Below are 12,279 nucleotides of genomic sequence, written 5' to 3' on the forward strand. Positions count from 1 at the left end.
GCCGTGCCTTGCCCCGTAGCGTTTATGTGTTGCGCCAAGCAAATGCATGCACATGAAAAATTGGATGACGGACCTTGCAATGTTGTCGAGCTGGAGTCGCGCTTGTGCACTGTTGTAAATATATATCCTTCCTGCCATACAAAAAACACGCAAATGTAACTTTATGTTCTATGTCCTCTGATCACTATTACCTTCTCTCTCTCTCTCTCTCTCTCTCTCTCTCTCTCTCCGTGTTGTAAGTTGCTTCAGTCAGCAATTATGTCTTCTTGCCTCCTTGGTGACTAACCCGCATTATGTATCATGCTTCCTAACTACACATGATAATGGGCATCTTGAGATCAACGTCCCCGTGGCGGAAGGCACTATATTCAGTCCGCTGATCAATAATCCAAACGTGCATCTTGCGAACTACTATTTGGGGTCGCATTCCGCTCGATATCATTCACCTTTAAAACAGAGCCAAAAATTGTGTGGACGTTGTCACATTTAGGAGTTATGAAGCCCATAGTACCTTGCATTCAGCTACCTACTACGCATTGTGGTAAGCTATGACCAACTAGAACTTGTAAATTCCCCACGTTATACTTCTCAACACATCAACCTGCAGTTCAAGGCAACAAGACGCCGAATTTGTCAGTCCATTTGACGTATGTTATTTCCAAGGGGTTTTAATCAGGATCTCAATCAAGTAGCAATTCTCTTCAACATTACCAAAGGTGAGGGTGTAATGAGTGTGTTTTTGTGGCCATAGAGAGGGTATATTCAAGCTCGTCACCAACAACTGTAAAAGATATATTAATGTGGTTGACCAACAATTTCACTTTCAAGAGCAATAGATTTGTTTTTTTCATTGAGAGTCTGCTTTTGAACGTCCGTGAGTCCCATGCTTTGAGTAGCAAAAAACAACTCTAAAGATCCATTGATTTTGGGTCTCCAATAACCACTTTTCACGTGTATGGGGCACAATAGCCATCCATTAGAAACTAATATCTCTAGTCAAAGGATGCAACTTGAAGCATGTCAAGGTACGATCCCTCCAAAAGATGCAGAAGCCAATGCTAATGACAAAGGTACTAGTAGTTTTGCTAATGATGCAATTGAGGTGGCGACATGAAGCTTGCAAGAAATCTAGTCCTTTTTTGCATACAACCAGATTCCAATGTTCAGTCCAATCGATGTCATCGCCACCACTCCATGTGGCCAACTCTCCTTCTCAAGCCCTGGCGGCCCTCCAATCCGCAGCACTCCAGCCAATCCCTCTGTCCAGACAACCCTCCTCGAATTTTTACCGATGTCATGGATCTTATATGCTAAGCCAGTAAGAGATGCAAAGAAAGATGACTCACCTCTACAAGAAAATTGAGATAAGATGCAGCATCATGAGGAACGTATTTACACAAGAGGGCGCTTGGCACCCAACATATATGATGTAAACCTAAAATAAAATAATTTTTGAATCTTGAGGTTGCAAAATGCATTCAACATTAAACAAACTCTGTATTCTTGACACTGAAATTGGTTCCGCACTCAAACAATATATTAACAGCAGCATGCCCTGCGCTATGGAATGTTAATTTGTTGTTGGTAATAATTGCACTCAGCCCGTTCGGCATACTATAGCTGATATATGGAGTTTCTACCGTGATCGCCTGCTGCACAAAAGACGGGACAAAAGACCTTTGAGAAGATGTGAATAGATTTTCACTGGCTGCCCTGGAGTAGCTGGACGAGAAGTGCGACTGAAGCCAACGGCTCATCAGACCATGACTTGCACTAGTGGTGATATTCCCCAATGCCTTTCGCTCAACATTGAGTTGTCTGCCACTAATCCCCTCACACTCTTTGCTAAAAGTGCAAGCAACTAGCAGTGAAGCCGCTGGCTAATTAATTACTTGAGGATAACCATCATAAGCTTTGATGTGATCGATCCTGCTAAGCTTTTTTGCCCTCATGTCCACTTCGACGTTTACTCTTTCCATTTCTTTGACCTCTACCGTTTGCTCCACCAACAGCTTGATAGCATCAGCAATGTGTTTTGGTGATTCGACTCCAGATTAGGCCAACTTATCATCAATCAAAATCTGACATCTTCTGTTTCAGTAGCACTAGAACAGACCTTTGCCATGGGTTGATCGCACAAAATATCTGATCTTTGAGAGTGTTGTTTCAGTAGCACTAGAACAGACCTTTGCAATGGGTTGATCGCACAAAATATCTGATCTTTGAGAGTGCTCATCACGTCGGCAAGCATCTGAAGTACCCTCCAGCTTGATGATCTACAAAATATTATAACCAGGGTTTGACTTCTTTAATCCGGTTCTGTCCGGCTTGCTGTTGCAAGGGCAAACTGCAAGAAAAAGAATTGCTGCGAATCTTGAAAATTAGGCATGGGGACCTGCTGCTTATCATTTCCATGAACATTGAAGGATGGCCAAGGGCACATGGTTTCTGAATCTGCATGAGCGATACTTCGAGCGGCATAATGCTGGCCATAACTAGTTGTTGCACCTGTCTAGTTGTTGCACCTGTAGAAACGAGCTGAGTAAGGTAGTTGAAGCTGGACATACTTTTCAGGTGGCCAGCGGGCCTTGTTGCACACAAAGCTGCTATGGTCGCTACGCGGAGAAGGTGCAGGTAGGCTTATAATTAGGTATTGAGGCTTCACTGCAAAAGAATGCCGATTCTAATATGCTGATGGGGCAAATAGTGACGTTGTTGACCTTGTACTGCTGGAACGAATAGGGAGGAGCTTGGCCTATAGACTCTATAACAGCGAAGAATGCTCTCGTCATGTCAACAAGGTAGGATTTTCTTCATTGGTCTTTGCTTTCATGTGAACGGGTATAAGGTGCCAGTACAGCTAGCTGGGCGTTGCCACTTCCAACACCATAGATCAGAGGATGAGAAGGTAGTAGGGTCCGTGTTTGATGGTTCCATTAAAGCTCATGCGGGAGCAAAGCCATCATCAACTACTAGCGTCATAGCCTTCTCTCTCTCTCTCTCTCTCTCTCTCTCTCTCTCTCTCTCTCTCTCTCTCTCTCTCTCTCTCTCTCTCTCTTAAAGAGTATCCAAAGACAACTTACCTGCAGAAAAAACTTTGAGCTGTTCTGGGGAACCTGCGACCTGCTTGTGGAAAAGATCGAATTGCTTCTGAGAGCAATTGAGCAACGAAGAGTGCTTTTTTCTTTTATTCACTTGGTAGCTTTTCATGTGGAGTTTTTTTTATTTAGTTAGAGTAGCGATGTTTTCCTCGACTGTGCAGAGCTGGTTGCTCTTGCTCCTTTCAACCTCCTCACTCTCTGCTACCTTCACTGCAACCCTTCATCTGCGCTCGCTTTTCAACGTGTTGCTTCGCTTACATTGCTGTTCGTTACGTTTTTTTAATTTTAAAATATAATTTGTTTATTCCAGGTGGTCGTTTGTGAGCTCAAGGAATTGAAAAAGGACCCTCGACTCACCAAGTAACCAGGATAGCTCTCTTAAAATAGAGCTCCTTGGCAACTCTCAAATCAACACCAATAGCTCCTCTCATATCAATGCCATAGCTATCATGGATTCCTTGATAGCTCTCGACGTAGTGCCACTCTCACGGACTCCTTGGTAGATCTTAACTCAACACCACATTGCTAAAAGGCCACAACAATGGTCACACAAGAAGTTTTAGACGGTTTCCCTTTTGGGAAAGAGGTCCTCTTTGATTGCTAGGGCAACGTTTTCGGTGAGCATTGATTTGTTGAGACAAATGATTGGAGGCAACGTTTTTGGTGAGCATTGACTCCTAAGAAAACGTTTTTTTATGAAGGTTGATTGTTGAGGTAGCGTTTTGGATAAGAAATCTGTGATTTTGGATTATTGAAAGTTTTCTTTTGGCATTTTAAGCTGTCTGTGCATGAAGATATAGTTCAAGCACTTAGTAGGTGAGTGTTTGTGTAATTTGATGCTTTATATAGAGTTATGAGAGGAGAGTCTTCACTCAATGTAGTTTAGAGTTCAAAGCGAAGGTGTCATCTCTTTTTTCCAAGATGCCATCACTTTTAGCATGTTGATTACAAGTGATGCTCAACTAGGATAGGGTCACGGCCATAAAGCTCTGGGATGTATCGTCAAAGGGATTGCAAAGAGAGAGAGAGAGAGAGAGAGAGAGAGAGAGAGAGAGAGAGAGAGCATAGACTTATCTTGAAGACAGAGAGATATGTTTTGCGTAGAGAGAGCGTGTGAGATGATGACATGATATGACTTGAGGGCAAGAATGAGAGAGAGAGAGAGAGAGGAGAGAGAGAGAGAGGAGAGAGAGAGAGAGAGAGATTTAATGTCCTATGACCTATTCAAAGAGTCTTCAAAAATTGACCTATTGAGACTTGAACTCAAGAATTGTTAACTGAGCCGATGTCAATTAACAAAAGCTGCTAAAGACCGATTGAGCTGATGTCAATTAACAAAAGCTACTAAAGACCAAAGCCATACGAAGGCATATCAAAGACAAATGTGAAGAAGCTGTCATAATAACTAATAATCTAATTCTCCTAAATGATTTTCTCATGTTAAACTGATCATTTAATATGGGGAAGTGCCAGGGGAGAACAAGCTAGAATAGTGGTTAGGCTGGCAGACCAGTCACAATAGGGATCCAAAGAAGGGAAAATAGGGATCCAAAGAGGGGGGTCATCTGCAAAAGAGCAATGCGCAACAATGGGCTTCAAAGACCCTAAGGTTCAGCCCATTAAGACTTCCAAAATGCTAAGGTTCCAAAATTAAATAAAATGTTCAATGGTCAAACTCTAGGTAAAATTGGATGCTTGTGGGAAGACTCAAAAGTCTTCCCACATCCCTATCTAGGAGGGGGCGAGCCTTATATGTAGGGGATGAGAGAGAAACACACACACACACACTCTTGCAAGCTCCCTTTACACAAAGGGCATAGTGGACACATGTCAGCTCGCTAGCCCAGTTGCCCCCAAGGAGCATTCAAATCCTATTGGATGGGCATAGAGGTGGACCAATGAGAATTAGGCTAGAGTAAATTTAGTTTAATTCATTTTATAAACACTTAATAAAAGAACCAATAGAAATTAAGCTCTTTAGAAGACTAGCTATCGGGCAGTCTCCCAAGGGGTCCAATGAGCATTCAACAACCCAATGGCTTGCCTGATTCGTATTGGCTAGAAGACTAAGAGGTCCAATGAGAGTTTAATTGCATTATTTAAATACCTAAAGCTCTCACAAAAGGGGAAAGGGGGACATATGTCACAAGGCTATCACTTATGCTTCTAAATTGTCATTGGCTAAGCTTTACAAGGGCCAATAGGATGCCAGCATGGGCAAATAGCATGAGGGGTCGACCAAGAGAGAGAGAGGGGTGATTTTGGCAAGAAATTATCACACACACACACACACACACACACACACACACACACACACACACAATCTCATGTGTGAAGTAAAGAAGACTATCTCCTTCTCAAGCTTTAATAAAAAGCTCATCATCTACTCCAAGCTTGTGAGAAGGGAGGCCTACACCAACGACCCTTAGCTTTGTGATGCAAATCCAACCAAGAGCCAATCTCCAATGCATGCTCATCTCCTCTACCATGTTAATTACTAAGCTCTGCTAAGCTATTAAGAGTGATTATGTGAGGAGACATACTTCTTTCTCGTAAGAATACTCCTTCTTCCTCTCGATCTACTCTCATACCTCGCTAGCTCTCACCATCTTCGAAGGTGTGTGAGGTCTTCGGTCTGAGCCCATGAGGGAATTGATGTTGTGTTTTCAAGTGTACGCTTGGTGCTTGAAGCTTCCATCTTCATAGCACCAAAAAATTATTGAAGGAACACAAAGTATTGTATTGTACAATGTCTCCCTTGATGGGGGAAACCTATAATACAAGGGGACCGGCTCCATGTAAATCCGGTCCTCAACTGTTGTCAATAGCTTAATTTCTCTCTCTTTTTGAAGTATTGTTTATGCCTATCTAACTAGGTGTTATGCTTTTGTTGCTCTCTCCATCCAAGCACTCTTTCTATGCTCATTAGGAATCTATTCTTAATGAAATGCTCACTATGTCTATGTTATTTTCCACTACACACAAGTTACTAGACCATTAAATGTTACATTGGTATCAGAGCATAAGGTTTCTCTTTTCTTGCTCAAGAAGAGATGTCCTCAAGCTAACTATAAATGGTTGGTATTATTAATTGCAATTGAGTAAGTAGAATAGGGATTTTTCAGCCTTGCACTGCGCCTGCTTCGTGCAGATAACGAGGCATCACCGTCGAGAGCTACGGTCTTAATAGTGGAGTCCTACGGGGCTTACCTACGGCTTAACCACTATTGAGCTATTAGAAGCTTGACAGGAGCCGGTGCTATTTTGGTGGAGAAAGACCCTCTCTTCTTTTCCTTGCAATTAATGATATTCGAGCCAGGGGTACATGAGCTTGAGTGCTTTCTAAAGGGGTTAAGAGGAGTAGCAACTAGGGCTTAAAGTGCCAAAGTACACTTAAAATTTTCCACCTAAAAGTTGTTACAATGGCTCACAATAGTAAAGAGAGTGAAATTAATGTTGATAGCTTTGATTTTGCTAATGAACAGGCTACTAATGATGCCCCTATGCTTGTTAACTACCTTGTTACTAGTCTTCAACAAGCCATGGGCAATCCATCCCTCCAAAGTGAAGTGCAACGGCAGCTATGTGCTCATGGGATTCTCAAAAATCCCCACCAAGACGAGAGAGTGCCTAGGAAGCCTCCTTATGAGACTTCCAAAAGAGGCCTCTCTCTGATAAGGGAAGAAGAAGAGGATCCCTACGAAGGGCTCAAAAATCTACTACTTGACGATGCATCTCCTTCCCAAAGGAGAACTCAAGTTTCAATGGTAGAGCCCCCATTGAAAGAACGAGAAAGAAGTGAGTCTCCTGCCACCTTGGCGGGAGATGTCTCCACGAAGACGGAGGGCAAAACACTCTCCAACACCCCCTAAACGGAGAAGACCATCGTACACTTCTCTACACCATAATTCAAAGAGGGGTGACAGAAAACAAGAGAAGAAAAAGGCAAGAAAGAGGTCACCCTTTTCTCCGTCTTCTTCATCCTCTTCCTCTTATGAAGATAGTGATGGTGCAGACAAGGAGGAACAAGGGAACAAAAAGGTGAGAAAGACGTCACTCTCTTCTCCATCCTCCTCAAATTCTCCCTCTTCTGAAGAAAGTGATGGTGCATCTTTGGAACCATAAAAAAGAAGAGGCCATAGGAAATCCTATGCCGCGTGGAAGAGGTCATCCAAGCTCAAAAAGTTCAAAGAGAGAGGAAAGAACATCTCTTTCCTTACCTACGATGGCACCTTTGGTGCTACAGACAAAGTTCTGGCCTTCATTCAACAAATCAATGTGGTGTTTGGAGATGAGGGCTTCACCGAAGTCCACTAAGATACTCCAAGTAGCTATGCACTTTCAAAAGTCTGCCAGGTAATGGTGGTCTAGCCTACGGGCAAATGGTGAAGCTCCACAAACATGGAAAGCTTTAAGAGCTTCCATCATGAAGTAGTTTTTAGCTACTGATGCCAAAGACAAAGTACTCACCGAATGGCGAAGCTTGAAGCTCTCTCCCTACGAATCTATTCAAATATGTAGACAAGTTTTGAGACTTACATCCCAAAGCCACTATCTTCAAAAATATGGATTTTGGAGAGCAAAAACAACAATTTTGTGCGCGTTTAACTGAAGATATGGCGGAGTATGTCAACTACCAAAGGCCACGCACTATATTTGCGGTCATCCACCATACCATGGTGGCTCACGAATCGATTTTCAACAAGGGGCTAAGAGAAATCTTAAGCCCACGGAGAACAAGGACCATAATAACAAGCCCAAGGGGAAGGACAATGTCCAAAAGTCTCCTTAAGGCAATGCCAACAACAATAAAGCTAAGGAGAAGGGAGTTTATAAAGACAAAAATAAACTCTCTCCTGAAGAGCTAGAGCGTTATCGTAAAGATAACCGCTGTTTCAAGTGCGGGGAGCAAGGGCATGCTTATCGTGCTTATCCCCACAAGAATACACAAAATGAGCCTCCTAGAACTACCTTGGTCAAAATCCAAGAAGAGGATGCTCACCACAAAGGGTCTCCTCTATGCCATGCTTGGGGAAAGGTAAGAGAACATGATGCTTTTATTCTCTTTAACCATGGTTCTACTCAAAATTTCATATCCACAAAGTTGGCCACCAAGCTAGGCATCCAAGCCTATGAGATGGGAGATGTCCTACCCGCCGATGGTGCTTTCAAGGGGCAAGAAGCTTCAGTGATTCTCTTAATTGGGAAATTGAGGCTCCATGTCCAAAGCTATGTGGACAAGGAGGACTTCTTTATCTCTCCTCTCAAGCATGAGGATGTAATCCTAGGGGCACCATGGTTTAATCGCATGGCTGCCAATGTTAAATTCATCTCCATTTTGTTCACCCGTGTTATTAGTGCAAAAGTAAGACGACACATATCGTATGTGTGTCTACTATAGAGAACTAAATAGGATCACTATCAAGAATAGGTTTCCCGTTCCACGGGTAGAAGACCTATTTGATAAGCTACAAGGGTGGATCACTATCAAGAATAGGTTTCCCGTTCCACTGGTAGAAGACCTATTTGATAAGCTACAAGGGTCGACCTACTTCAATAGGATTGACCTAAAAAGTGGCTACCATCAAATAAGGATAGTTAATCAAGACATTGTAAAGACCGCATTTTGCACTACGCTTGGTCTTTACAAATACATTGTCATGCCTTTTGGCTTGACCAATGCACAAGCCACATTTAGCTGCTTGATGGAGAAGTTATTCAGTTCTTTGATGATATCATCATCTACTCTAATTCACTAGACGAACACAAACAACAACTCCAGGTAACGTTTCAAGTTTTACGAGAGAATAAACTTTATATTAATCAAAAGAAAAGTGAATTTTCCTTACAAGAGATTCAGTATTTAGGTCACATTATCTCTCAACATGGCATCCAAATGGGTCCATCAAAGCTAGAGGTAATAAAAGGATGGCCTAATCCAAGGAATCTACATGAACTAAGAAGCTTTATACTTATGTGTGCATACTATAGACACTTCATAAAAAAGTTCTCACAAATCGCAAGGCCATTACATGACCTAACAAAGAAAAACGTTAGGTATACATGGTCTACCAAGGAGAACAATGCTTTCAAAAATCTTAAAGAAAAGCTTATCTCTCAACCTGTGCTTACGCTGCCAGATCTTTCAAAGCCATTTGAGGTCCAATGCGATGCTTGTGGTGATTTCCTTGGAGCTGTTTTTCTCCAAGAAGGGCACGCCATAGCTATGAAAGTCAAAGGCTCGACCCTGTTGAGCAAGCTCTAGGCATATATGAAAAAGAACTTCTTGCAGTTCTACATGCCTTAGACTCGTGGAAGCACTATTTATTGGGGACTCCTTTCATTCTACGGACGGATAACTAAAGCCTTAAGTACTCATGACGCAGACCAAGCTCTCCGACAAACAAATAAGGTGGGCAAATTTCCTTTTGCAATTTCATTTTCATATTGCTCACATTGCTGGCAAGTATAATCAAGTAGTCGATGCACTCTCAAGATGGGCGAGAGTGAATGCGATTTCCATAGCAACTCACAATGATCTATCTTCTTGATAGATGAGTACGCTAGTGATTCTGATTTTAGAGATGTGATTTCAGCCCTTGCACTAGGGAAGAAAGAGGAACCCTTTACCTTAAAAGATGGTTATCTTCTCTATGACAATAGACTATGCCTTACTAACTCACTACGTGAGAAAGTAATGTATGAATCTCATGCTCCTCCTTATGCGGGGCATAGAGGGATCTAGTCTACCCTAAAGGGGATAGAAACATATTTATATTGATCTGCCATGAAAGCAAACATACAAGAGTAAGTTTCTAAATATGTGGTATGCCAAAAGACGAAGTTGGATAGAGGGAAGCAACCTGGATTGCTTCAACCTTTGCCAATCCCTAATTCACCATGGGAGAGCATATCCATGGATTTTATCTTTGGATTGCCTAAGTCTATCCATGGGAATACGGGAATATGGATGATAGTAGACAGGTTTGGCAAACAAGCTCATTTATACCTGTCAAAAAGACTATCAAAGCCCGTCAAATGGCAACCCTCTTCATATCACAAATCTTCAAATACCATGGCTTGCCAATGTCCATAGTGTCGGATAGAGATCCTAGAATGACACGTAATTTCTGGAAGGATCTCTTTGAGAATTTGGGGACAAGGCTAAACCTTTCTTCGGCCTATCACCCGCAAACGGATGGCCAAAATGAAATAGCTAACCTAAAAATTCTTGATCTACTAAAAGCCTATGTAACGAAAGGTCCCAATGGGAGAAGTACTTATTGTTAGTGGAGTATGCCTACAATAATACTGTACATACCTCCAGGGGAAAAGCACCTTTTGAGGTAATTGAGGGAAGATCCAAAAGCCCCCTGCTACTTAGGGTACATGGGAAGATCTTCACTGCAGATGAGTATAGCCGAGACCTACAAGAATCTTTCCAAAAGATTAAGGATGCTATCTCTATCTCACAGCAAAGGCAACAGCTTGCTGCTGATAAGCACAAAAGAGCTCAAGCCTTTAAACAAAATGATTGGGTCTTGCTTAAGTTTCCCAAGGCTCGACTAAGGCACACAACTGATAAGAATCCTATGAGACACCAAAAGTACTATGCTAAATTAGCAAAAAGGTACTATGGTCCCTTTCAGATTCTTAGGCTGATCAATGAGATGGCCTATCAACTCAAGTTGACCAGTCATTGGCTCATACACAATGCTTTCCATGTGAGCCTACTAAAGCCTTACTAAGGAGAGCCACCTCAAGAACCAACTATTGAAGACCCACCAGAGATTGAAGACCAAGAAGAGGTGCTGCAGCCCAAGTCCATTCTCCGACATGAAGACAAGGTATTGAGAGGCGGTAAGATTATCCGACGATACCTTATTAAGTTTAAGAACTATCCTTTTGAAAATTCTAGATGGATGCAAGACATGCAATTAACCTAAACCTTGTCAATGCTTACACTGTTTCCCTAGAGTAAGCAAATGTAAATATGTTTAAATGAACAAATTTTTTGTCTTATAAGACTCTCTTTTTATTTATTGTGCACAAATGTTAAGAAGTATGCATGCTTAGGATCAAGTTTGCGGACACGACGTCTTCCAAACACCAAGTAGAGCTTGTCACTCTACTATGGAAGATTGATAGGACTAATGCGCAGACATGCTTGCGGCAGCTTAGGCTCTCCAGCGCCAAATGGATTAGTCATCCATTCTGGAACGATGTCATAGGGTAAGATAGGGATCCTCTACCCGCTAGAAAAAGGACTAATGAATAAACTTTATCTTCTCTACCCCATAGTCGAGGACGACTACAATTTCAAGAGAGAGGTAATGTCATAATAACTAATAATCTAATTCTCCTAAATGATTTTCTCATGTTAAACTAATCATTTAATATGGGGAAGTGCCAGGGGAGAACAAGCTAGAATAGTGGTTAGGTTGGCAGACCAGTCACAATAGGGATCCAAAGGAGGGAAAATAGGGATCCAAGGGGGGGGGGGGGGGGGGGGGGGGCATCTGCAAAAGAGCAATGCTCAACAATGGGCTTCAAAGACCCTAAGGTTCAGCCCATTAAGACTCCAAAATGCTAAGGTTCCAAAATTAAATAAAATGTTCAATGGTCAAACTCTAGGTAAAATTGGATGCTTGTGGGAAGACTCAAAAGTCTTCCCACATCCCTATCTAGGAGGGGGCAAGCCTTATATGTAGGGGATGAGAGAGAAACACACACACACACACACACACACACACACACACACACACACACACACACACACACACACTCTTGCAAGCTCCCTTTACACAAAGGGCATAGTGGACACGTGTCAGCTCCCTAGCCCAGTTGCCCCCAAGGAGCATTCAAATCCTATTGGATGGCCATAGAGGTGGACCCATGAGCACTAGGCTATAGTAATTGTAGTTTAATTCATTTTAAAAACACTTAATAAAAGAACCAATAGACATTAAGCTCTCTAGAAGACTATTGGATAGTCTCCCAAGGGGTCCAATGAGCATTCAGCAGCACCCAATGGCTTGCCTGATTGTTATTGGCTAGAAGACTAAGAGGTCGAATGAGAGTTAAATTGCATTATTTAAATACCTACTACAACTCTCACAAAATGGGAAAGGGGGACACATGTCACAAGGCTATCACTTATGCTTCTAAATTGTCATTG

The sequence above is a fragment of the Adiantum capillus-veneris genome, chromosome 8 (assembly GCF_014529385.1).
Source record: "Adiantum capillus-veneris isolate H3 chromosome 8, ASM1452938v2, whole genome shotgun sequence".
Classification (NCBI taxonomy): domain Eukaryota; kingdom Viridiplantae; phylum Streptophyta; class Polypodiopsida; order Polypodiales; family Pteridaceae; genus Adiantum; species Adiantum capillus-veneris.